The sequence below is a fragment of the Heterocephalus glaber genome, unplaced genomic scaffold (assembly GCF_053883595.1).
Source record: "Heterocephalus glaber isolate CG9 unplaced genomic scaffold, H.glaber_assembly_v1.0 deba00001509, whole genome shotgun sequence".
In the NCBI taxonomy this organism is placed as follows: domain Eukaryota; kingdom Metazoa; phylum Chordata; class Mammalia; order Rodentia; family Bathyergidae; genus Heterocephalus; species Heterocephalus glaber.
In genome coordinates this window covers 31,522,422-31,545,012 of record NW_028258325.1, presented here as the reverse complement: position 1 = coordinate 31,545,012, position 22,591 = coordinate 31,522,422, and the positions used below count along the sequence as shown (strand labels likewise).

Here is a 22,591-nt window from a genome sequence, read left to right as displayed (position 1 = left end):
CCTCTGTTTCAAATATTCAGAGTGGTTTTTGTCTTCCTGACACAATAAGGCAGAAATTCATTTGAAACAAAGATGAAGGGGACAATGAGGGACATGAGTTGACAAAATAACTGAAGAAGCAAAAGACTGCACAGACTCTGATAGCACACACAAAATAAAGTCTTGGTGCACAGCAGTAGGGAAGGACTTCTGACATTCTTAGGGCTTGTTTAGATGCATTGGAAGCAGATACAGCTATTTTGCTCTGGCTCATAAGCTCCGGAAATGAAGAACAACAACATGTAAGACATAGGGGCAAAACAAAACAAAAGCCAAAACCCAACAAAGCCCCCAGTAGCATTTAGGATCATAAGACTTGAAGTCGTGTGCTGGTTTCTGGTGGATTTTGTGGTTGACTCTGAAGCATCCACCCCTCCTCACTCCCACTATGGAAGAACTGGGTTGTGGCCTTCATTGGCATGGTCATTGAGTACTGCATGGTCGTATACCCCAGCCTGAGCTATCAGCATGCAGCATCCCTCTGGCCACTGGTGCACTAAACGCGAAGCCTATGACTCTTGTTTGATGATTGCAGAAGGAAAAGTCCTTTCTCCTTCTGGATAATAAAACTGGAGAATAAAGAGAATAAAGCTGGCACCTAAAGATGGGCAAATCCAAGACAGCCAAAATAAAACAGAACAGAGTTTCAGATCCAACTGTGCCCAAATTCCAACACTGGACATTCTCTGTTACATTAGCTTATTCAGTCCTTTTCTTGCTTACTATGATTTGGTTTCGGTTTTCTGTTACTTGTGACAAATGCACAGCAATTTTATGGTATTGGCTGTGTGTCCTTGGGTTACTCCATTAATCTCCAGTCCTCAGTTTACTCATCTATAAAATGAGAATACTAAGACAACTTACTTGAGAATTGTTTTGAAGATCAAATGAGGTAATGAATGAAAGTGCTTTGTAAATTGTAAGCAGTTACTAGAATCTCCTATTATCTCACATATAATTTGTTTTAATTGTTAATGCAGTTTCACATCTCTCCTATAGATAAAGCATTTATTTTGTCAAGCGTGCAGTTCAGTTTAGTCACACCTACTTCATTGCTGGATTGTGAGTGTTCATCAAGATGAATCAGCAGTAACCATTATTTCACTCTGTACATCTCTAAATTATTTACTTTTGAAGTCCCAGGTGACTATGTAAGCTTGCAAGGGCTCACCTCAAAACCCCCAGTCTAGTGGAAACAGATTGAGTAACCCTTTGTGTAATCACTCATAACTTACTTGTAAAGTGTGTGGTTTTTGTGACCATCTGGAGTCACCTGTGAAAGGGAGTGCGTGACATTCCTGTAATTGAGTGAAAGTTCAGGTTCATCCAGAAGGGACCCTTAAGTCAATTCTGCCCTTGCATCTTTTGGTTGCTGCCTTGAGGTGGTTTTGGGAGTTGAGAGTGGCTTAGGGATTAGGTTCCAACCCTTCAAAGGACATCCAGCTAAGAACCTCCAGGGAAATAATATTTAGATTTTTAAAATCAGTAACAAAATGTTATCTTATAATAACAAAATATTAAGGGTAACTAATATATCCAAGCTGATTAGAAAAGGTCTAAAAGTACAACAGAAGTGTGCTATATGTGTGTCTTTAGGATGGGGCTAGGGCTGGCTTTGCTAACGGTGCTGTCAGGGCTGGAAGAGGACAATGGGACTGAGAACTCAACTCCCCCATCACCTACAAGGCTGGGTACAAGAGCTGCAAGTCCCACTTTGATGTTCCCACCCAGCCTTATTGAATTCTGCCTTCCAACCAGACTTCCTCCCTTCCCTTCTCTGTCTGTCTTGCCACTCACTGAGCTAGGTAAGGTCTCTATCCTGCATGACCTGGGATAGTCTCTCTAGCTGCAATTTTAAGCCCTTCACTTTGCCCCCAGTCCACCACTTCCAACCTGCTGTAGGAGTCATCCTTTAAAACTCTGCTATTCTGCCCCTGTGTCCTCCCCTACCCCAAAGCTTCTCTTTGGCTCCCCTATAGCTCGTCCTCCAGAGCCCTGACTTCCTGCAGGGAAAGGTGTCATGGGATCTGGCTCCTGCGGGCCGGGGCCGTCAGGCCAGTTCTTCTGTAACCACCCTTTCCCACACTCCTCCTATTTCTTCCAGACCAAACCACAGACTTAGGAAACAGCTCTTTAAGTCAATGGTTATTAGAATTTTGTGATCATAAGAATTACCTAAACATATTTAAAATACAGATCCCTGAGCCACATTTTCCTAGGGGTGGCTAGTGCTGGCAATCTGGAACTTCTAAGAACTTTGTCAAGGTCTGAGCTGGTGGCCCTTGGACTGCCTTTGGAGAAATCTGTGTGATCACCTTGTCACAGTGGTCCACCTCTTTCCCTTCATAGCTGCCTCTAAGTAGAACTGCAGAGCAAGCGTCAGGCTGTGTCCAGCTTTGTTTTCCTAGAACCTAGCCTAACTCTGTATATCCTGAGCTCTCTATGTGTTTAAATTAATCAATGAGTCACAGCAGACCCCATATCTTGAGGCAATGGCAGGGACAGGAGCAGTCAGGGACCAGGGACTGAGCACAGGGGTTAGCTGGCCCTTAGAGCAGCAGCTTGGGGTTAGGGCAGGTTAGAGACAGAGGGTGTGTGGGGAGTGGTCAACAGAACCCTGGACAGGGCACAAGATCAAAGGAGGATGAAGATCCTATTCAGTGTCCGAGGGGAGTGAGGTTAACAATAGAACCATCAAGAAAGGGGCTCCTGCACGTGGAAGGAAGAGGGAGGGGACCCAGAAGCTTGAGGACACATTCAACTAGACTGGGAACAGATGACTTATTTCTGAGTCCCAGGTTATTGCTCTAGAGAAGAGCAGTCTGCAAATTAGATTCACCTGGAGCAGCACTTTTTAAATGAATGAACAGAAAAAAGTCAGATTTCCAAGTTCCACCCCAGGATTACTGAATAAGACTTGGTATATGTGTGGAGGGGATTTCGGAAATCTTCATACCAGGAGTTCTGAAATATTATCATCCTACATCCATGCACAGGTAGCCCTCCTTGCCCATTTATCCTGGTTGTCAACCAGTGGGCCATTCTTATTTAAAGAGTGACATTTTTTTTTTAACTCAAGGAAAATATTTTAAAATTATCATTTCTTTGCTCATCTTTTTCCATCATCTCTCTTGTCTCTTTATTTGTAACTTCTATAAGATGGATATTGGAAGTTTTGATCATAACTCTATCTACTCAAATTTTTATTTTAAAATTTCCTATTGTTTCTTCTTAGTTTCATATTCTGGAACACTTTCTCAGTATACTTTGGTGGCTAACATGCTCCTCTAGTTGTATCTAGTTCTTTATTTAACAGATCTACTGAGATTTTTCTTCCAAGATATCTAAATGCATGTCATCATAATAGCTTTTTCTTGTTTTAGGAATGTGATATGTCTTAATTCCCTAGAAAATTTAATATACAAAACTTCTGTAAAAGTTGTCTGTTTATTTTATTCATTCTATTTCTACCGATGTTGGTTTTAAGATTAGTTTAGTTTGATTTTCCTTTCATGATATTGGTTTCTCTTACATGTTTGGTACTTCTGGTTGTGCATTTGTTTTTTATTTGAACATCTCTATATGCAATCATCTTTGATCACAGCCAGCAAATAGTGGCCTGTGGGCCAAATCTTGTTATTACTCATTTTGAAGAGAAAGCTTAATTGGAACACAGCCACACTTATCCATTTATATATCTTGTGTGGTTGCTTTTGTGCTATAAAGGCATAGTGAGTAGCCAAAAAAAGTCTAAAATATTGAGTCTCTGGCCTCTTACAAAAAAAGTTTGCAACTCTGCTCTGGATATAACCATCACTATAGAAAATACAGACATAGGAGAACATGGTAAGCAATGTTTGGTTCACTGATACATCATCCAAAGCAGAATGGAAGATATTCTGTATGATCAAGGATATAGTTTCTTCACATAGGCATAGAAATGAACAAAAACATAGACTCATTTGGCTTAAAAGAGATTTAGTGGAAATATCAACCAAAAGCAATGTGTGATCTTTTCCTGGATCTTAATTTGAATATTTAGACAGGTGAACTATAAAGGCAAATTTTGGAAACAATGAGGGGAAATTAAACCTGAATCTATATTTCTAATTTTTACTGATGTAAAACAAACCATTCTACAATTCGGTGGAGCAAGAGCCATGTTGTTATGTTCATGTGTCATGTTCATGGGTCAGGAATGTGGAGAGGGTCTGTGGCTCTGTCTTCTTTGCCCCCCATCAACTGGAGCCTCATTAGGGGAGACTTGCCAGGCTAGGCTCGGCTGGGAATGCTGATTGGACACCAGCATGTGGCCTCTGGATTCTGAGAGAGACCGCCATGAGAGGAAATTTCTGGAGACTAAACTTTCCAAAAGGACAAGATAGGAATCAGGAGACCTTTCGGACCTTGCCCCAGAATCAATATGGCCACTCTCTTGTTCCAGCAAGTGACCACGGCCCATCCATAGTCAAAAGGGGAAGAATTAGATTTTTCCTCTTGATGGGGGAGTGGAGAATTCAGCACTGCAGAAGATGGTTAATGTTGCAACCACCAGTTTTGAAAAATACAATCTGCCACCATGGGCTATTAGATGATGTGCTAAATTATTATTATTTAGGGGTAGGGGGTGGTGATGATTTAAATATTGCTTCGTTTGTTATAGAGTCACACTGTGGTGAAATTATAGAAGAAAATAAAAGGCAGTCGTGGTGGCTGCAGGTATAAAATGAGACTGACAGAAAAATGCTGATTAGGAGTATTGGTTGTTTCATGAGCTTCTCTTTAATTTGTTTGCTATTTTCCTATATTAACAAGACACAGAAAGAAGAGACTGGTATTGCTTGCTTACAGAAGTTCTTTTTTTATACCTCCAGCAGCTGTGATGAGTCAGAGTCCTGGTGCTAAGTGGAGGGTGCTGGTTGATCAACCTGGAGGCTCAGGGCTTTCTGTTCCTCTGGGGTGTTGCCAGCTCCCCAGGGACCTTCTTGCTCCTTCTACCCAGGTTCCTGTGCTCCCTGCTCTGGCTGGAGGCAAGTGGCCTCCAGGCCTCCTTCTTGGCACAGATAGGCAGAGGGAAGAACCTAACAGCATGGCCACCAGGATCAGGCAGTTGTAACTTGCCCATGCTGCTTGCGGCACCCTCCTGGTCTTCTCACCTGTCAGCTCTGTGTTTGGAGCAACCAGGAGCTGCTTCTCCCTCTGCACAATGTCTCCCTTCAGCCTGTTTTAGCATGGCGTTTGTAGCCTCTTTGGCAAAACCTTATTGTAAACTGAACCTTACCAAAAAGTCCTTTCTTTCATTTTTAGAAATGTTGGTTGTGATCACCAGCCATTTGGATTCATTACTTCCATCTTTTTTCAAGGCATTCTACACAACCAATGTATAACCTATTTTCCTTTTTGTGGGTTTTAAAAAACCTATGTTAGCACATACGTATTTACCATGTAGAATCTAGAAAAATAAGATGATATGAAAGTAGGGGGAGAGGATCAGGGAGAGGAAGGCCATAAGGAGGGCAGACATGATTAGAGACTGTTATATGCAGGTATGGAAGTGTCACATTGAAACTCATTATTTTGTTCAATTCACATGAATTAATAATTACCACAAAAAGGATACACATATGTTCCATTTTACTACAAACTACTTGCAATATAATCACTCATGATTGCATATCATATCTTATATGCATGCTTTAATTTATAATTTCTGGACATTTACATTTGGGGCATTTCCAAATTTTTGCTCTTGAGCATATTTGCTGAGATGAATATCTTTGTTTCAACATTTAGTCTCACCATTAATTTTATTTCCTTGGTTCTAAACTAGGGAATTACAGTAAAAGAACATGATCTGTAACATGACCAATGATATATTGCCAAATTTATTTTCAAAGAATTTATATTGATTTATGGTTTTCTTCCCAACCCCAGAAATATAAGAGTGTCCATGTGTAGAGAGAGAGAAAACTAAAGTCTTCCCATTATAATTTTATTAGATTAAAAAATGCTAATGCTTTAAAATTATATATGTAATAAGTGAATGCACAGTTATTTGAAAAAACAAGTCAGAAGCATATGGAGGAGTAAATAATGAGTTTCTCCTCATCCCCACAGTAACCTTTCCTCTCCAAAGGCAAAATATTTAGTGTATGTCATATTGGATTTTCAAAAAAATCCTTATGAATTTATATTTATATAAGTAAATATGTAAATACTGTTGGATTAATTTTTCTGCTTCTTTTTTGTTCATGGATTAGCATTATATAATATTTCTATCCCTGTAATAGTTATTGTTAGAAAATGTAGTACATTTATCAAATATAGTATTTTCTCAATGTCTAGAATTAAGCCATGGCTGTATCTTTACCAAATAAGAAGACAGAAGCCTTGGGAAGTTCTTACTTCCCACTGGTCTCCACCTTCTACCATGCAGAAATGATTCAATTCCAGGTTGGTTCATTTGTGTTTACACAGTGTATCAGAATCATTTAGAATTTATTACCCATTTTTCTACTCAAGGTTTTTTTGTGTGTCACATTCTTTTTTTCAATTTGCTGAAATATATTCTCAAGTAATTCTTTCAGGAAAGAGCTGAGGATGATAAACTTTGTGAATCCTTTCATGTTCAAAGAAATACTGTACTTTACCCTTTCATCTGAATGCTGGCTGTGGGTCTTAGCCCATTGTATGTTGTCATAAAAAAACTAGTGAGGTTGGGAACTTTATAAAGGAGAAGGGTTTATTTGGCTAGTGATCTGGGGGGCTGGAGGGTCCTAAAAGCATGGCACCACCGCCTTGTTGATGGCCCTCTAGTGGAGAAATGGAAAGGGAACTGAACAGGAGCATAAAGGAGCACATACATGAGCAAGGAAGCAAAAGAGCAGGGAGGGATTGGGCTGTCTGTACAACAGCCTCTCTCACTGCAATCAGTTCACTCCTACCAGACCTGAGCACTCTGGAGATGCAGCTTTCATCCATGCATAAGGGTGGTGCCTCCTGACCTAATTACCTTAGATCTCACCTCTAAAAGTTGCTTCTCTCCAACAGTGCCACTCAGGACCTGTCTCCAGAACATAAACCTCTTGGAGGTCAACAAAACCCAAATGATAGCACTTGAGTATAGAATTTTAGGTCAAAAATTCTTTTGTCTTAGTTTAAAGATTTGGTCTATTATCTTGTACTATCCAATGTTGTTGATAAGAAGGCTATTGCCAATCAAATTGCTGGGTTTCTTAGAAAATACAAAATTTTCCTCTCTGCAGTCTTCAGGGCTCTGTTCTCACAGAAGTTGGCTCTGGGAGATGGTCCTGGGAGAGAAAACATCTTTACATCTCTGTCCCAGGACTTTTATTGGCTTTTCCTGTGTGCCAACTCAGAGGCCATGCACTGTAAATTCTCCAGAAATAATGTAGTAAACAGGAGAGACATAGCTTCTGCCTGCATGGAGATTATATTTAAGAGTTGAGACTGAGACAAAGACTGTAAACGAAATAATTAAAGAATATGAACAGAAGGAAAAGAGTGTTTTTATAATAGAGAATAATGGATTAGGTATGTAGCTCCTTAAGATGAGTTGATAACTCTGAAAAAAAAGATCGAAGAGGATACAAGAAAATGGAAAGACATCCCTTGCTCCTGTGTAGGAAGAACCAATATAGTGAAAATGGCCATACTTCCAAAACTACTATATAGATTCAATGCAATGCCAATTGAAATTCCAACAATATACTTCACAGAACTAGAGAAAACAATCCAAAAATTCATTTGGAACCAGAAGAGACCTAGAATAGCTAAAGCAATTCTAAGCAACAGAGACATGGCTGGGGGTATCACAATCCCCAACTTGAAACTATACTACAAAGCTACTGTGATAAAATCAGCATGGTACTGGCAAAGGAACAGACCTGAGGAGCAGTGGAATAGATGAGAAGATGCAGAAACTACTCCAGACATGCTCAGACACCTCATCTTTGACAAAGGAGCCAACCACCCTCATTAGAGGAAAGATAGCCTATTTAATAAATGGTGTTGGAAAAACTGGATTTCAACCTGCCAGAGATTGAAACTAGACCCATACCTATCACCATGCACTAAACTAAGATCGAAGTGGATTAAAGATATAAATATTAAGACAGAAACACTAAACTTGCTGGAAGATAAGTTAGGTAGAACTCTTGAAGACATTGGCATAGGAAAAGACTTCATGAACAAAACCTCAGCAGCACGGGAACTAGCAGAAAGAATCAACAACTGGCATCTCATCTTATTAAAAAGCTTCTGCACTGCAAAAGTAACCACCAACAGAGCTAACAGACAACCTACAATATGGGAAAAAATTTTTAGCAGCTGTACCTCAGACAAAGGGCTACTATCTAGAATATATAAAGAATTGAAAAAAATCAGACCCCCCAAACTCAAAGACCCAATTCAAAAATGGGCACCTAAAATGAACAGACATTTCTCAGACAAAGAAGTAAAAGCAGCAAACAAATATATGAAAAAATGTTCAACATCACTCGTCATTCGAGAGATGCAGATGAAAGCAACACTGAGATTCCACCTCACCCCACAAAGAATGGCTGCTATCAAGAAATCAACAAATAACAAATGCTGGCGGGGTTGTGGGGAGAAAGGAACCCTTCTCCATTGCTGGTGGGAGTGCAGACTGGTGCAACCACTGTGGAAGTCAGTATGGAAATACCTCAAAAAACTAGGACTGGAGGTCCCATTTGACCCAGCTATTCCCCTGCTGGGTATCTTCCCAAAAGAATTAAAAGAATCATACCATAGTGATATATGTGCACCCATGTTCATAGCGGCACAGTTTGTAATAGCTAAATCTTGGAAACAGCCCAAGTGCCCATCAACTGGAAACTGGATAAAGAAGACTTTTTTTATAAAATGGAGTACTACTCAGCCATAAAAAATGAAAAACTATAGTTATTTATAGCTAAATGGATGCATACTGAGGCCATACTCTTAAGTGAAATAAATAGAACACACGTGTAAATACCGAATAGTTTCTCTAGTGTGAGAAACTGATAGTGTAAAGAAGGGTTAAAATGATTAAAATGAATAATTGATAATTTGAAATAGGAAAGAAGGTCCAAAGATGAAGGAGTGAAGGAAGGAGAAGGGGAAAGGAAAAGAGGGAAAGGAAAAATTATGAGAAAAGAAAAAAAAATGGAAATGAAATCTATGTAAATAGGTAAGGATGGAGGGGGTGAAGGGTGCACAGGTAATGGGGAAAAAAATAAGAACCAAGATACTTCATGTACAGGTACAAGCACCCAATGATAAATGTAAATGAATTGTATACTTAAAATGTACCAATAAAAGAACAACAACAACAACAACAAAAAGATGAGTTGATAATTAGAAACATCTATTTTTTTTTTTTAAAAATTGTGATTGATAAGATTTTTTAAGGTGAAGACCTCTGACTTTGGAAATGTTCGTATTCTGTTTTTGAAATGCTGAATTCCACTTGATATGACTTTGTTCTATTCAGACTTATTAGTAGTCTCTTTGAACTACAACTGAATATCTATTAGAACTTTCTACCTTGTGTCTATTGTCAAAATTTTTCTTCTTCATGATGCACTCTGGGTATTTTATTCTTGTATTTTTTTGTTCACCAATTCTTTGTTGCTTTTTCTAATTTGCTGCTAAACCTGGCCACAGAGTTCTTAGTTTTGGCCATTGTCTTTTCAGTTTTATGGTATTTATTTTGTTGTTGTTTTCAAATCTGCAGTGTCACTCTTATAGTTTATAGATCTTTTAAAAATTTATAAAATTTTCTTTTATCTCTTTGGACATAGTAAATATAGTTGTTTTCCGAGTTCGATCCACAGTACCAAAATTATATATATATATGGCTGTTTTATAGTCTGTGTCTTTTATCTATACAAGTGGAAAGTCTCTATGGGTATGTTTCTTATTTTTGCTGGTTCTTGTTCAGCGTTTTTTCTTTCATGTGTCTAGTCATTCTTTTTTTTTTTTTTTTTTTGGTACTGGGGATCGAGAACTCGGGTCCTTGCACTTGCACAGCAGTCAGCGAAACCACTGAGCTAAATCCCTGGCCCTAGTCACTCTTGATTGTGTCCCAAACATCTCATATTTTAGAATTGCTGAGAAAACTTGGGATATGGGATGTTATCTTCCTGCTTAGGTGAGTTTTATTTGTTTACACATCAAATCAGTGTACTTAGCCATCTGAAAACTCGGGGTGATAGAAGATAGTAGAGTGGGCCTTCAAAGTATTTCTTGATGGAAAATTTGGTGGCCTTTGGGTAGTGTGAAACTGGGGCTCTGTCTGTGTGAAAGCTGGGGTGCCTTTGCTCATAGCGTGAAGTCCTTGAGTTTCCCAACACAAAGTAAGGCTGGGAATATATTTTATCAGAGAACTGGGATAACCCTGTTCTTTGATTTTAAATTTTATCTCTTATCCCTAAGACACTGTGAGTAGCAAACTCAGCCTCTCAGCCTTTCTTCCAATTTGGCAAATGTCCCCATCCCGAAAGCATCCTGAGTGCCGGACTCACTTCTCTGGATTCATGTGTTCCCCAGGGTCCCTGTTCTCAAACTCTCTCTCTCTCTCTCTTTTTACAATGAACTGAAAATAAGCTTTTATCTGCTGAAAGATCTGTCTATGAAATGAGGTCTCCTTTGTACCTCAAACAATGGTTCTCAAACACGACTAACAGAGTCACTCGAGAAACTTTCAGGTGGCCCAAACCTGAGGTGTGTGGAACTTGGTCAAACATTTTTAAGAGGCTGTGATCACATATGATTTTAAGGTGATTTCCAGGTCCTTAATGTCCACAGATCTCTTTCCCAAGAAACTGCCCGAGGTTGAGGTATCCCCTCTTACACAGCTTTGTTCCTACCAACAAAAGAAAGGTGGACTTTTCTATCCACACAGGTTCTCACTGTGCTGCAATGCCTCAGGTGCAAAAACCTCTCAGAGCACCAAAGGGAGCAATTTCAAATGTTGGTGTAGCTGTCACAGAGCTTGGGTCTAACAACAGAGTTACAAACTTCTGTGCGAGTTAGGTAGTTTCCAATTCTTTTTCAACAAAACAGAAGTCCTGATCACTTGAAGAGTGCTAATAATAACCCTGCAATTTTTGACCTTTAACTCAGAAGGAATTTAAAGAATTGGAAATACTACTTTTAAAAACCTCTTTCCACTCCCATATACTTATACATGTCAACAAAGTCTTTTAGAATCTGTGGGTCTAACAAAAAGGAAAAAAGAACCCTACCTTATCAATAAATACTAGTTACTTTAATTACTCACTAATAATGTATTTAATTACATAAATATTTGTTTAAATAAATTGTTTATTTTTACTTCATTATGTATGTAAAGAAATTATTTATTATAATAAATAATTTATACATAATTACTAATTACCATAAATACACATTTTTAAAAAGTATTCTATCCTTTTTGTTAAATGACTTCCAGTATAATTTTAATTTTTTTGTTTGGTATTTTCCAAACTTTATAAAATATTTTTAGATAAATTTTGCACTGATAATATTTCAATTTAAAAGGAATTACTTTTAACACTTAGATCTTTATTTGTAGGAAAATTTAAAAATTAAAATATCAATTTATATGAATTTTTATCCATATTATAAGGTAATTAATAAATGATAATAAAAATATATTTAGATAAAATTTCTGCAGGGAAGTGAAATGGAAATGCAAGTTCAAAAAGAAACAGAACCAATGTAAAACTTGTCACTGATCAAAAGAAGAACTTTTTCTATTTTTAATAATGGAGAATGGTGTATAAAACCTTGATAGGGCATTTGTAAACCAATAACTATGTTGAAGAGAATACTGTTATCATTTTAAAAAGTCAGTATTATAATATGGCAGAAATTATATTCTTTGCAACAATTTAACTAATGATGACTAAATTTGGATGCCCAATTTAAAACGTGTGAAGGGTGATTTAGGCTAATGTAGCTGTTTTAGGGAGCACACAAGCTGAGAAATTCAGAAACTGAAGTGCAGCGGGTCTGGGGGAAGGCCCTGAAGTCTGTACGTATTACCTTGCTCTGGGGGTCCCAGCTTGAGGGGGGACCTGGATGTCATTGGATATTGGTGGGTATGGTGGTGCCACTGCTTCTCCACTGCTTTTACATGGACTCCATACAATCTTGTTGTATCTATTTTTGGGAACTTTATATTTAGTTTTATAAAAAAAGACCCTGCTTTATTATAGGTTACTCACAATTAAACCGCTTCACACAATTATCACTCATCAGATTCATTTGAATTTCTCCCCAGGGCATCTGACTCCAGGAAACTGCTCAGCTGGTCTTTGTAGATTCTTTCTCCAAATGGAAATTTTAAGAGGTTTAAATAAGATGGCTCCTCACATCCTATGGATGCCTGAAGTGTGCAAATCCCCTTACTGAGCTAGAAAAGATTGGGTTTACCCCCTCTTCTGGGAGTGGGTTTCTTCTCCTATAATTTACCCCTTGGCCCCCTTTTAAAGGCTCTGTCACCTGAAATATCCCCAGTCACCTGCATGTGACATGAATGAGCAGAACTTTCAGATGGATCAAGGTGACCACACAAGAGGACATGGGAGGGGGGACACTAAGAACATGGAGGAAGCTCAGGGCCTGATCAGTAAAGCACTAGTGAACAAGTGTTGAAATGGGAATGGCTGAGTGACTTTTAGGATCATGTCTATCTCACATTAATTTTAAGTTGCTTGTTATCTTGTGATGTAGCCATGGACATTGCTGTGTGTTGAATGTGCCCCGCAAACTTCATGTGTTGGAAACAATACTCAGTGTAGCAGTAGTGACAAGTGAGACTTTTAAGAGCCTAAGTCATGTGATGCCTTAAGTCATGTGATGCCTTCCGCCATGGGATGACAGCACCAAGACGCTTGCTGGATGTCAGCAACATGCATTTGGACTTCTCAGCCTCCAGAACCATGAGCTAAATAAACTTTTATTCTTTGTAAATTACCCAGACTATGGTATTACTAGTATATGGTATTCTATTATAGCAGCAGAAAGTGGATGAAGATACCCCATTACCTCCAACCTTCAGCAGATTCTGCAGCACACATTTGAGTTAGTGGAGCCTCGAGAAGACAGAACTAAACGAGAAGAGGTGTCATAACACATTTCAGGTGATCAAGATGGAGGCAGTGCAGATGAGCTCCAGGAGGTGCCTGAGAACTCAGTTGAAGGGGGAAGCCCTCTAAGTGTTGAGCAGAACATGCCCTTGAGAATCTGTAAAGATGAAGGAATACCGTTGTGTGAGAGAGAGGAAGGGGGAAACCAGTTTTGGAATAACTTTGAACTTCTCTTCTTTTCTATTTATCTTAAAAGTAACACATAAAGTAAAAAGTTCAAACAGTATGAAGAGACCGGGAAAAGGGAAAATGTGTATAAATGAATCTTTTTAAAAATAAATGAGAGCATTAAACATTTTATTTTTCATTCAATATTAAAAGGAAGGATGGTCCTAGACAGTCGAAGGACTTGGGAACAGGAAGCAGAGCTGACACCTGGAGTATTCATCCCTACATTAACTAGTTTAGTCCTATTTTATGTAGGACGAAATGGATTCTCCAGATGTTAATGTGTCTGGGGTCATACAACCAGGAAGGGGAAGGACTAGAAGTTGATCCAGGTGTGTTCAGTTCCCACGTCAAAGCTTTCCCTACTCCTCCTTGCTCACCCCCTTCCTCTGGCATGGGCTGGGTCTGAAGCACCTTCAGACTCCACTGCAGTCTCTGGGAGGAGCACCACTGAGGCAGGCAGGGCCATTGGCAAAACATGGGGGGATAGGACAGGGCATAAAGATGGCTTGAACCTGGGGTAGGGGAGGGAAATTTACCAAGTGACAGGTATTCTACTTACTGAGTTGAGACACCAGGGAAGGCAAGCAGCAGTAGGGAAGTCCCAGTACAGAGGCCTGGGACACTTGCTTGGCATTATGGGACAGGTACCAGGTCTGGGCTGGTGGTGGTTGGGATGTGGGGTGACACCCTCCCACCTCCTTCAGATACTAGACCCTCTTTACTGTGAGGAACGCATCCCATGTGGATCAGCTATCAGCCAGGGCTTGTTCTGGCTTCTCTCTCCAAGCTACCTGAGCGAACACTGAACCAAAATGCTAATCTTAGTGTGCAGCCCTCCTGGGTGTAGTGATCAGGCTCAATATTTCCAGGTAACTAAATCAGGGGCAGTCAGAATACTGTCTGTGGTTTTTCTACCAAGGGCTATCAGAAAATATTTGTACCTTCTGCTATGGTTGCTGGGATGAAGGGACTGAGATTGTTGGTACTGGAGGCCACCTTCTATGCAAAGCTTATCTAAGAGGTGAAGAAAGAAGAGAGAGAAAACAGATCCCTGAAAGCCCAATGAAGCCTTTTTTTTGGAACCTGGAATCGAACTCAGGACCTTGTGCTTGCAAGGCAGGGGGCAGCACCACTGAGCTAAATCCCTGGCCCATGAAGCTTTGATCTTACTGTGCTGGACATCGCTGAATCCCTGGATGTCATAATTAAGTAAGCCAATGCATCTTACTATATTTGCTTCAGCCAGTGTTGGACTTCTATCACAGGAGAATGATGAAAATACTCTGTTTCTCCATTCTAGAGAGATTGGAGTGATTAGGCCAAAGGGAGGAAGGCAGATGCTCAGCTATGATATCTGGTGCATATGATTTGGTAGGACCAGAAGCACAGAATTGGGCTGTGATGACATAAAGCACAGTCAGCATGTGGATCAACCATTCCTCTCCTGATCTCGTAGAAGACATCACTAGTCGGTCACAGCACTCTTTTCTATGGAGTCAGGACAAGTCAACTGGATACAACTTACTAACTTCTTATAGAGTTTCAGGCAGCCACTATAATCAATCTGAGGTTGTTTGTATATTTCCCATCCTGGATTTAATGGCTGAAAACTGAGATACATTTGTCCAGGAACTGGTGTTGAGCTCAAAAACTATTTTAACTAGAAATGAACTTGAGGGTTAACTCAATTTTACTTGGGATTTCTTCATTGTGGATACTTTCAGAGTATTATTATTTAAAATAACATGAATATTGCCAGGCACTGTGGTGCACGCTTGTAATCCCAGCTACTTGGGAGGCTGAGGCAAATGACCTCAGTTTGCATCCAGTCTGGGCCATGTAGCAAGACTTTGCCTCAAAACAAAAATGTAAAAAGGACTGGGGGGGGGGGCGGGGATTTAGCTTAGTGGTTTCGCTGCCTGCTGCGCAAGCGCAAGGACCCGAGTTCAATCCCCGGTACCAAAAAAAAGACTTACTGTAAAAAGGACTGGAGATGTAGCTCCCTGGCAGAGTGATAGCCTGGCATGTGCAAGGCCCAGGGTTAAATCCCTGGTACTTGAAAAAAATTGCTATAAAGATGGATAATGGTAAATTATTGAGCTGTCTTTTAAATATTCTACATGTAACTATAAATTTGGCTCCTGATCTCCGATCCCCCACTAGTGTCTTTGTTTCTCTTGCTCGCTCCAGAGTAATGAAATTTGCAGCTGGTCTTGAGCACTGTCAGTCTTTCCTGATTTAGAGATTGTTTCTCTGTTGGGCACAGAGAATGCCCAGGAGGATGTGAGGCTGACGCCATGGAGTTTCATCCGGCAGTTACAGACTTTTCTCTTGCATGGAACAATGCATCCTTTTTCTATCCACCTTCATTTACTGCCTTTATCAATTTGAAAAACCAATAATAATAGCCTATGTCATTTAACCTTTTACGTGTAAGTTCAACCATTCCCTTTAACCAAGGAAGCATATCTCCTACCCAGGTGAATCAAGTGGAATTGCTAAGAGCATTTATAATAAGAGGTTCCTGGGTGTAAGCGGTTGATCAAGATAGGCAGGTATCATTTTAACCTCTACCAGGTTGGGCTCAAACTTGTAACCCTCATGCCTCAGCCTCCTAGAGTGCGGGTATTAATAATACAATTTTCAAAAGGGGTGGAGATATAGCTCAGTGTGAAGGCCCTAGGTTAAATCCCTAGTATTGAAAAAAAAAAGATTTTAACTCATAGATTAAATTTTAAATTTAAGATGCCTTAGGATACATATAAAAGTTACCAATGCTTTAAAACATGATTGATATAGGAAGTAGGGCATGGCAAATCTGGCTGGAGAAATGGGTGGGACCTGTCAAGTACAAGATCCCAGGGCAGTGCTAGATGATTCTCAGGACCCTGTGTGTAGAACTTTCTCTCAGGCTCCCACCAGATGTGGATGGCATAAAGGTGACTAGACACCACAGGGAGCCCACTCTGGACTCTCACAGTAGCCCACTCTGCATCTTCTGGGTGCAGAGTGCACTTTTATTTTGCTTTTATCATTTCTTTTGTTCGGCCCAAGTTCACTCTACAGAGCTAATTCTTCCCTTACCCCTTCACCTCATACTTTTCAAATAAACTTTTGGCACCGTTTTTGGTTGTCTTGTTCAATTCTTTGTTTGAGGCAAGATGGACCTGGAATACTTTTAATTGAGTAGCCATTTCTAAAGGAGCTGTCCAACAACATGATGATATAAAGCCAGGCATGGTGGTGCATGCTTGTGATTCCAGCTTGGGAGGCTAAAGCAAGAGGATCAAGGCCAGCCTGGGCTACATAGTGAGTTCAAGACCAGCTTTAACTACAAAGAAAGAACCTGTCTCAAAAAACAAAAAGAAAAAAATCAATGATACAACAGAACACTCATGAAGCTGGTAGGGTTGGATGTGCATTCACTTTGGTCAATTACAATATTACCCATAGCATCGATATCAATTCTAATAGTCAACATTTATTTAGTCTTTACTTATATAGCCTTTATTGTACCAAATGCTTTAATGGCATTATTAGGTTTAATTTTAGCATAAGAAGTATATACTTTTATTCTATTTTACAAATAAAGTAACTTAGATGTGGAAAGATTAACTTTATCAGTCTTAAAGATATTAATCAATTCATACATAGGCTGCAAATATAGATTTTTATGAGCCTGAATTATTTAGATAAAATACCACTATAAAGAAGAAGAGGAGGGCCAGGGATTTAGCTCAGTGGGACCGCACCTGCCTTACAAGTGCAAGGTCCTGAGGTCGATCCCCGGTACCAAGAAAAAAAAAAGAAAGAAGAGGAGGAGCTTGCTGAAGGAAAGAGCTGGAGAGAGAGAGGAAACTAAAGTCTTGTGGAGATCCCAAGATCCCTATGTTTCTGGGCTGATCTCTGAAGTCATTTCCTGTGTCAGAACCTATATATTCATTAGGATCAGATATAAGTGACAGAAAAACTCAAACTGACACTGGGTTAGTTTATCCATTTCCTCATACTCAAAATATCTGGAGAGAATTGGTCCTGAGCTGGTAGAACATCTCATGGTGTTAAGGACTCGGGCTTCAGCAGTCATTTTCCTCTGCCAATGGGTGCCTTCTATTCTCATTCTTTTTTTTTTTTTTTGTATCAGGGATTGAACTCGGGTCCTTGCGTTTGCGCAGCAGGCAGTGAAACCACTGAGCTAAATCCCCGGCCCTGCCTTCTATTCTCTAAGTCACCCGATAACTCAATCTAGCTGCAGGAGCACCAATCATCACATCTTCATTCTAAGAAGTAGGAATTCCACACATCACTTCTACTTCACATCTTTGACTTGAAGTTAGTAACACATCACACATAGCTTAAAGGGAGGCTGTGAAATGCAGTCTTAATGCTGGGGATCTGTGCATCTAGCTACAACTCAGCAAGAGGGGAAAATAAATATGTGGAGTGGGTGGGAGTAGTAGTAGTTCTGCTGAAGTCATTTTCACCTACTTTTCCATAATTTGTGTGAATACCAGAGTTATATATTTTTTACATGCAAGAATATATTTACATTATTGTTTTATAAAACCAACTCATAAGTACTTCATTAAGATGTTGCATATTCAGCCATTTCATGAGACACATTAGAGCTCCAAATGCAACATGACATTAAACAAAAACTCAACAACTTCATGTCTACCCCACATGGGTCAGTCCTGCTTTTAAAGACTAACAGAGAAGGGGGTTCTGCCATCCAGGAATATTCTAAGCAGCATGCATTTATGCTCTCTTGGTAATTATTTTACTACTTAACCATTTTGACTAGAAGCCACGAGAAGAAAGCTTTCCTAGCTGCTGACTTCTCTCCTTTATACTGTGCCAGAAATCTGAGTTGGAATGTGTGTATCTGTGAACATTTATTACTTCAATAAAAAACTTTAGGTACTGTTCTAGGCATCTCAGTAACACAAATACTAGTAACATTCTGTGTTCTTGTTTACTTGTCAAAGGTTTTACTTGCCTGCCATCTGTTTTAATTCTCACCTCTGGGACTATAAATTTACATGATCACAGATGTCCCAGAGGCATGATCCAGCATTTTCTTCTTTGACCAAGTATTCATTAAGCTCTTCAATCTATTCTAGGCACTGGGTAGATGAACAGAAGAGAGAGCCAATAAATAACATCTCTTTGCACTTTCTGAGTTTAGAACCAATTCATGGGAATAGGGCAGATGATGATGACAACATGATCCTTATAACTGATGGAGGCTAGGCAGGGCATGGCTGGGACTTGAACAGAGGGTGGCTTCCTAACTCCTGACACATGAGGTGGACAGGCTTCCCAGCCTCAGGCAGCTAATAACCACAGGCTGGAACCTTAGGCAGTTTAGGCTGCTGTAACAAAATACCATAGACAAGGTGACTTAGAAACAACAGAAATGTGTTTCTCTCAGAGAGGCTAGAAGTATAAGGTCAGGGTGACTGCATGGTTGTAGTGAGGGCTGTCTTCTAGGGCCCTCTTCTGGGGTGCAGACTGCTGACTTCTTGTTGTGTCCTTGCAAGGTGGAAGGAGGGTAAGAGAGGTCTTTGGGGTCCCTTGTAAAAGGGTGCTAATCTCTTTCATGAGCTCCACCCTCATAACCTAGTCATCTCCCTGGGCCCCACCTCTCAACCCCATCACATCAGGGGCTGGATTTCAGCAGGTGAACATTTTGGGGACTGCAGCTGGAACAGATGAGAATGGAAGAGGAAGAACCGAGGGGGACTGACTGCCTCTCCGGGGCAGTCAGGTTAAACCAAGGGGTATGCCTCCTCCCTTTCCTCTTCCTGCACCTTCATGCCTGGAGTGTGAAGGTGGGACCCAGAGGAGTGTGGCCATCTTCAATGAGAAGCAGCTGATACAAGGATGGCCAAAGTCCTTCCTGCCAAGAATGCGGCACAGAGCTGTACAGTGCCTGGACCTCTGATGACTTGTCAGAGTGCCTACATGGGGCCTGGACAAACATTCCAAATGTTCTCAAGTGGCTTGATCCTTGTTGTGTAGCAGAACCTAGGTATAGTGAATTTTGATTATGAGGAGCTATCCTTGATTTTGGAAAATATTCCTTTTGATCCCTCATGTTCTGATGATGAAGACAAATTAATGATTTGAGAGTTAATATCCTTTAACTGTTTTCTTTTTTAAACATGTATCAATATAGCTTACAAACTCAAGGAGAGTGGAATATTCATGGGCTGGATGACGAGAACAATTGGAAAAAGGAGCCTTGTGTCCACTGCTATCTTTTCCTAACATCTGAGCTAGTAGGGCATACCTAGTCCAGAGATTCTCAGTTTTTTTCAGGTACTGTGGATGTCCCTGGAGCCACTGTCAGGGCTACCTTGGGAAAATGTAGGTGATTGAGTGGATGGGCTCTACTTCCCTCCCCCGTTTTCAACCAGGAACCTCCACTTTCATCTGTCCTCTCCACTAAGATGGTTATTGTTATGGTTTGTGTCTAGAAGTCCCCCCACAAAGTCTCATGTAGTCATAGAACTTTTTTTTAGAAGTGGCTAAATCGAGAGTGTATGATGCTGGGATTAAGGTTGTGTGATTAATAAATCAGTCTACTGATTGGTTTGGTACTGCCCTAATCCTGGTAGTCTGGATAAGATAAAAAGGGCAAAAAAACACTGTTAAGGTCCTTCGTTGCTTTTGCTACCTTCAATTTGCCATTAACTCCTGCCTGCCAAGCCACCCTGCCTTGGAGCCAGCTGATTATGGACTGAAACCTCTATAGACTGTAACCTAAGTAAACCTTTCCTCCTTTAACTTTGGGTGTTGCGTATTTTGTCTCAGCAATGAGAAAAGTAACTAAGACAGAAATTTGGTACCAGAAGTGGGGTTGTTGCTGTGACATTACCTGGCCATGTGCCTCAAGAGCCCATAGAACTGGCTTGTGGGAAGGGGAAGAGTTCAAAAAGGTTTGGAGATGCCAGCTGAAAAAGTAGAGCTGGAATGCCTTAGGCTGTACTTGATGGGAGATTCTGGTCAGAGCTCAGAAGACCAGAAAGCCAGTAAACACCAGGCTCAGGAGGTTTCTGCAAGGAAGGACTACATTGGCTGTTGGACTTCAGGCCATATGTGTTATACCTTGGAAGAAAGTTTTTCTGCATTTTTCTTGTGTCCAGAGACCTTGGCTGAGACTGAGATTAAGGGCAGCAGACTAATTAATTCGGCAGGAGAAATTTCAAGGCAGTCTAATGTTGAGGCAGCAGCATGGCTGCTGTGGGCTTTTAGTCAGATCTATGTTGAGAATCTAAAGCAAAGACACAGCAGAATAATTTAAAATGTTTTGCCAGAAAAAGAATTTGGCCAAAAAAGAAGCTTGAGTAAAGTTGCAGCTTGCAGAGATAGAGCAGAGGAGATCATAATTACTGAGAAGGAACAGGAGAAAAAAAGTGGCCTGAGGACATCACACGAAGAAAGGACTCCACTCTTTGCAGCCTCAAAATTACAAAAGTGAAGAACTTTGTTTTGAGAATGGAGCCCCAGAGTACCATGTTCCAAAATGACAATGGCCTAGGGAGTTTGTTCGTTGGATTTTGTTTCATAGGTGCTCGACCTCTACAGCTAAGAGAAAAGGAATCCTGGCTACTGCTCCAGCTGACAGCATTATCCATGTGGTGCTGGTTTTAGGCACATACAGAATGCAGGATTTTGAAGGTCAGGAAGGCTTCCACTCAGATTTCAGAAGAAGACTGGGGAGGCCAGGCAGTGTGCCCCTGAGAGGTCAGTGTGTGAAGCTGTGAGTGTGAAGCCAAAGGTGCAGTGGAGACCAGAGGAGACTGGAGAAGCTAGGAATGTGCATCATCTGAGGAAAACTGCAAGGAGGGAGCAGACTGGGCCCCAAAGAGGAGCCATGGGAGCCACAACCACCGGCAGTGCCATAGGGGTGGAGCCATCCAAGCCTTTGAGAATTCACAACTTGCCACAGATTTTGGGGCATGCTGGAAGTGGAACTGTGGGATTTAATGTTTGTCCTGCTGCATTTTGGACTTGCTTTGGTCCCGTTCCTTTGGATCCCACTGTTTGTAACTTTTGGAATGGAAATGTCTATTTTGTGCCATTGAATGTTGGAAGTGTTTAACTTTCTTTTCATTTGTGCAGGGGCTTGCAGCTAAGAGTTTGCCTCAAATCTCAGCGGAGACTTTGGACTTGGACTTTTCAGCAATGCTGAATCTGTTAGGACTTTGGCAACTCTTACAGATGGGCTAAATGCCTTTTCCATAAAGGGATGTGCCTGAGTCTTTGGGGGGCCAGGGGAGGAATGTTATGGTTTGTGTCTAGATGTCCCCCCAAAAGCCTCATGTGGTCACAGGACTTTTTCAGAGGGGGCAGAATCTAGAGTGTGTGATGCTGGGATTAAGGGTGTGTGATTACTTAATCAATCTACTGATTGGTTTGGCACTGCCTTTATCCTGATAGCCTAGATAAGATAAAAGGTACAGAAAGTTACTTTTAAGGGTCCTTGTTGATTTTGCTATCTTCAGCCTGCCATGCCACCCTGTTTTGAAGCCAACTGATTATGGACTGAAGTTTCTACAAACTGTGAGCTAAATAAACATTTCCTCCTTTAACTTTGGGTGTTGGGTATTTTGACTCAGCAAGGAGCAAAATAAGACAGTTACTCTTGTGACAATTAATTCAGGATCCAAATGATGGAGAAGGTTCAGGTGGTCAAATTAAGTTTAAAATTACTTGCTTAGGAAAAATTAAATTTAAAAACAACTTATCTTTTCTAACATTCTCATTTTATAAACCAGGAAGCTGACATTCAGCAAAGTTCAAATGACTTGATCAAGTGGTAGGCTACAAAAGACTTTCCAGTACCCTCCCTTCCTGTTCCCTCTATATAGTTATTACATGTAACAATTTAATGCTCAATTTTCACAGGTTACAGAAGAGAACTTCTGCCGAACATTCAAAAGGCTGAATTTCTCTGGAATAGCTCACCATCTAGGAACTTCATGGCAAGAATGACACAGGGCTCTAAACCCCAAACACAGAGAAAAAGGACAGAATACAATTGAAATTTCCAGAAGTAGTCGGCTTGATCAGGGTTCTCATTCTATAAGCTCTGTTCTCTTCCATGGATTATCTGGCTCCCATCTGATAATTGCCTGTGGGGACTGTAAATCTGAAATGCTGAAATACTCCTGACATTTGCTCTGATCAGTACA

At 40.4% G+C, this 22,591-nt stretch overlaps 1 long non-coding RNA gene across 1 annotated transcript in view; it reads right to left on the bottom strand.

Moving 5' to 3' along the window:
- The window catches only part of LOC147825108 (uncharacterized), a 31,765-nt gene that overhangs the window by 5,383 nt on the left and 3,791 nt on the right, over positions 1–22,591 (bottom strand). The window contains exon 2 of the long non-coding RNA XR_015441335.1: positions 13,117–13,314. This is a non-coding gene — a long non-coding RNA (uncharacterized LOC147825108). The remainder of the gene's footprint in view (positions 1–13,116; positions 13,315–22,591) is intronic.